Here is a 4,964-nt window from a genome sequence, read left to right on the forward strand (position 1 = left end):
AGCCCAGGCTAAATGAACGCTGTTGTTTCTGGGGATGTGGCATTTCCACCGTGACTTTGGTTTTCACCCCCTAAACAGAGTAGCTAGTCTGTGTCTAATTGTGTTTGTTTTTCCCCCTGCAGGGATGTTTAACAGTCCCCCAACCACAGAGATGGTTCCATAAAATTTTATGACAACAATTTCTTAAGTGAAATTTCCATTCAGTCTGTTTGTGGGACCTTCAAAAAAAAAAATACCAGCGAAAGCCAAATAGATATAACTTGGCACATTTTCCTGAGGTCTAATTTAATTATAAATCATGACTTTATGAGCCTACCATTCCAAACTCATACAGCTCCTCAGCAGCACAAAATAATTTACTGCTCTGCAAGACAGTGAGCTCATGCCGGGGAACCAAAGGGCACCCTGAACCACATTCCTTTGGGGATCTTTACAAACTCTGTTCTGAACACTCCAAGGTTGGAAAGCTCAGCGCCCCGCCCAGCCCCACCCCACGGACCAGCTGCACAGACTAGAGATGGCGTTCAGAGGCTTAGGGAATGAGACCAAAAGAGAGAGTTCCTGAACGTGAACGGCTGCGTTCAGCCTCACGCAAAGACAATCTGCTTTCTGGATCTTTCCACCCTTCACACCCGTGTCAGGTAGGAAATGACTGTGCTGAACCATCACACTCTCTAATTTTAAGGCAGAGGTCTCAGAGAAAGGGAATCTGAAATTAATGGGTGTGAAATACAAATAGATTTAACAGCTCTCCCACTATTTATGTAGCCTTCAACTCCGCCTGTTGAAGTGGGGTTTTCTTCTTTTTTTTATCTGAACATCTGGACATTGGTTCAAGACGTTTGGCTCTGGGAAAGATGGCCTAAGGGTAAAACAGTTCTCGGGCTCTCCTCAAGACTGGTTAGAATCACCCTCTCTGGGAGGAAGGGATTTAACAGCTCTCCCACTATTTATGTAGCCTTCAACTCCGCCTGTTGAAGTGGGGTTTTCTTCTTTTTTTTATCTGAACATCTGGACATTGGTTCAAGACGTTTGGCTCTGGGAAAGATGGCCTAAGGGTAAAACAGTTCTCGGGCTCTCCTCAAGACTGGTTAGAATCACCCTCTCTGGGAGGAAGGGATGGAACTCATCATCAGGATTTTTTTTTTCAGTTAAGAAAGCAAGGTAGGATTTCTGAGTGTGTGCAGTTAGCTCTAAGTCCAGGGGCAGATGCATTGTTTATGCAAAAAACAAAGCACAAAGCTATGGCTGTAGCTCAGGGGTAGAGCACTTGCCTGGCACATGTGAGGCACCAAAGCACATGCAATATGGGGGTGATTCTCTCCACTACAGTAACTTAGCAGCAGTGTGTGATGAAAGACATTGTTGGAGATGTCCCACTGCATGCATTTCCTTCCATCCTATTAACCATTTGATGGAGACTTGATACAGTCTTGGAACACATTGTGATGTGGGTCAAGCAGAAATGAGTGTAAAGCATATGTGAACTTACAATGTAAGTCACCTCCAAAATCACAACACAAGACAATTGTCACCATCTTACAACATGTTGACTTCAGTTTTTCTCTAGGTCTATAGGAATGGTCATTTAATATTTTTTTAATTGTAGATGAACACAATACCTTTATTTATTTATTTATTTGTTTGTTTGTTTATTTATTTATTTATCTATTTATTCATTTATTCATTTATTTTTATGTGGTGCTGAGGATCGAACCCAGTGCTTCACACATGCCAGGTGAGTGCACTACCTCCGAGCCACAACCCCAGCCCCATCAACAAACTTCCAACAAGTAATGTCTAGTTTTCAGCTGACCTGGAGCCCATTATTTGAGAAAATTCAGAGATTTATTACATAATGCTGGGTTATGAATTACAAGATGACTGGCGACTGGCCCTGAATTTCCCACTTATTACCGAAGCTGGGAAGATGAACCAACCTTAAGCGTCCACACCCACTGTCGGCTCTAAGAAGCCTCAAGTTCACAGGGAAGAATCCATGGCAGACCACCTCCATCAGAAATTGTCCAGCGCAGTGGGGACAAAAGCAACTTCCTATTGACTCTGATCTTCCCATGTGTCCTCAGAAGCTTCTATTTATGCTCATGGTGGTAGTTTTGCCATTGGAAGGTCTGATCACATTTTTAAAATGTTAAATGATAATTACAGTGAATAATATGAATTTGTAGTAAAGAATAACCTAGTATGTGAAATATCCAGAAAATCCAAATGTCTAAAAGGCAGGGTCATGGGATGCAAAATGAATGAAGCAACCAGGGTAAACTGCTGAGCAGATGGGAAACCAGGGCCCAGCAGTTGATATCCCAAATACCATGTGCTTTTGCTGTATTCAAAATGATGGGGAAAAGCCCATAATATGGTGCCAGATATATAGCACCCAGATCTAATATATTCATATCTCTCTCTCTCCCCCCACCAGTTCTCTCTCTTCCTCAAGAGAGAAAATGTTACAGATACAGGTGCAACCCCTCCCTTCATCCATCCATTTTTTCCCTCTCTCTCTAGAGTAACTACCACCTTAAAATTCATGTTCATCAGATTGTATTAGTCTACTAAGGCTGCTATTACAAAGTACCCCTACTGGAAAACTTAAATATCAGAAATTGATTATATCACAGTTCTGGAGTTCAGAGGCCTGAAATCAAGCGGGGTTGGTTCCTCCTGGAGGCTCTGAGGAGGAATTTATTCCAAGCCTCCTCCTTTCTGGTAGCCTAGGGGATCCCTCGACTAATATATTCCTTCCATCTTGCATCTGCACATGGTATGGCCCCTATCTGTGCACACTGTCTTCCATCTGTGTGTGTCTGTGTCTGAATTTCCCTTTTGAATGAAAACGCAGTCATGTTGAATTAGGGGCCACTCTGACAACCTCATCTCAATTAACCTGACCATCTGCAAAGACCTATTTCCAAATAAAGTCACATTCACAGATGCTGGGGCTTGGAATGTCAGCATCTTCTACTGGATATAATTCAATCCATAACATGTCCCCTCTATGGTTTTTTTTTTAATTTTTTTAGATGTTGAAGAACCATTATTTTATTCATTTATTTCTATGTGGTGCTGAGAATCAAACCCAGTGCTTCACACATGCTAGGCAAGCACCCTACCACGGAGCCACAGCCATAGCCCGCCCCCATATGTTTTTGACCACCTTTTATCTCATTAATGATTTTGTTGACGTCAAGACTTTTAGAGTCTACCCTCAGAATAGCCCACATATCTGTTCATGGATAAGTAACATATGAAGCAGCAAATATCCTTTTCAGACAGAAAGAGGAAGTCAGAGATCTATCCCTTCCTGCTTCAGCAGATTGGGCAGCGTATTTCATGCAGGGCAATTACCTTTATAGACCAGAAACAAACTCCATATGATATGTCAGGGCTTATCACAGCAAAGGGTGGCTACTTGTTCTTTGAAAGTCTAATATGGAACACACAGCCTGCCTTCCACTTGGAACTCAGCCATCCTTAATTCTGAGGCTTCTGGTGACTTTTCATGGCAGATGAAGAGAGGGATGGTGGAGTCCCAGCTGTCCTTAGCCAAATGAGCTTGAAAGTGATAATTGTTCCCCAAGTCACATGGTTCCGACAAATTGCGAGAGAGTGGAATGGAATGTTTGGTGAGTACTGTCTCATCTATAAAGGGAAAAGAGACAGATGTGTGTGTGTGTTCTTGTTTTTCCTTTTTTACAATAGAACCTTAAGAAAGGAAAATGAGAAATTTAGACAGGTGTCGGCAAATTCAACAATGACAAGAGATGCTGGCCACTCACTGGAGATGCTGAGATGGAAATCGCCACAGTTCCACATATCTGACAGGGCAGAGTATGAGGGCAACCTTGCCAGAGAAAGGGAACTGGATATATAAACCTAATGCCGGACCCTGACGTTCCATGGCCACTAAGAGAAACCTGAGGCCCCATGTGCTTCACTGAGGGGATACAGAGATGTTGGAAGGATGGTCCAGGACCTCGACAAAGAGGCTGCCATGTGCAACCAGAAGCCTGTGGTCCAGAGGGAGCAGCAGGCACAACGTTAGTGGTCTCCAGGGGCCACACACTGCTCTACATAGCTCTCCCATGCCCAGGGAGATCAATCCAGGAAAAGTGAAAACAAAGCAAAAGATCAAGCATTTCTCAGAAGAAATCGAGTCATCTGAAAACCTACTTGTTACGGTTGAGATATGAAGTGTCCCCCAGAAGCTCATGTATTAGACAATGCAAGAATTTTCAAGGTCAAATGGTTAGGTTATGAGAGCCTTAACCCAATCAGTGGACTAACCCACTGAGATGGATTCACTGGGTGGTAACTGCAGGCAGGTAGAGTGTGGCTGGCCAAGATGGGTCACTAAGTGTATTTTGGGTTTATATTTTGTCACTGTGAGTGGTGCACCCTCTGCTTCCTGTTTCTCTGCCCTGATGTCCTGCTCTACACAGTCTCACCTTGGGCCCAGAACTAAGGAGTTGGCCAAACATGAACTGAATCTCTGAAACCATTAGCCAAAAATAAACTTTTCCTCCTCTGAGTTATTCTTATCAGCTGTTTTGATCACAGTGATGCAACACTGACTAAAATACTACTTATATTAAAAGCAACTATGAAAATAAACACTGGCACATTTAAACTTATTCTTTCATTCCAGCCTGGTGAGGGATTTGGAGGAAAAACTAGGTGGATCATTAAAAAAGAAGTTAAAAATTTGTGTGCGCACCGAAATACAGTGTGAGTAAAATGGCACTCAATCAACCTAGATGAATTTAATTACTTTCTGTGAAGAAATATAGATTTAGTCATAAGCATTTATAGAGAAAAATTCAGTTTCCTTGAGTTTTTTCATTAGAAGGAAAAATTACAGAAGGGTTTTCCTAACTCTTCTCCATGACAGCTATGTAATTTTATTTGGTAATGGGCAAAAGCTTCATCTGGGAATAATGTGCATT

At 42.4% G+C, this 4,964-nt stretch overlaps 1 long non-coding RNA gene across 1 annotated transcript; it reads left to right on the top strand.

Moving 5' to 3' along the window:
* Positions 1–549: 549 nt before the first annotated feature.
* Positions 550–3,925, top strand: LOC308640572. The gene is made up of 3 exons (XR_014020306.1): positions 550–641; positions 1,710–1,738; positions 3,721–3,925. It is a non-coding gene; the product is annotated as an uncharacterized lncRNA (long non-coding RNA).
* The last annotated feature ends 1,039 nt before the right edge of the window (positions 3,926–4,964 follow it).

The sequence above is a fragment of the Spermophilus citellus genome (assembly GCF_964194105.1).
Source record: "Spermophilus citellus genome assembly, contig: SCAFFOLD_130, whole genome shotgun sequence".
NCBI lineage: Eukaryota > Metazoa > Chordata > Mammalia > Rodentia > Sciuridae > Spermophilus > Spermophilus citellus.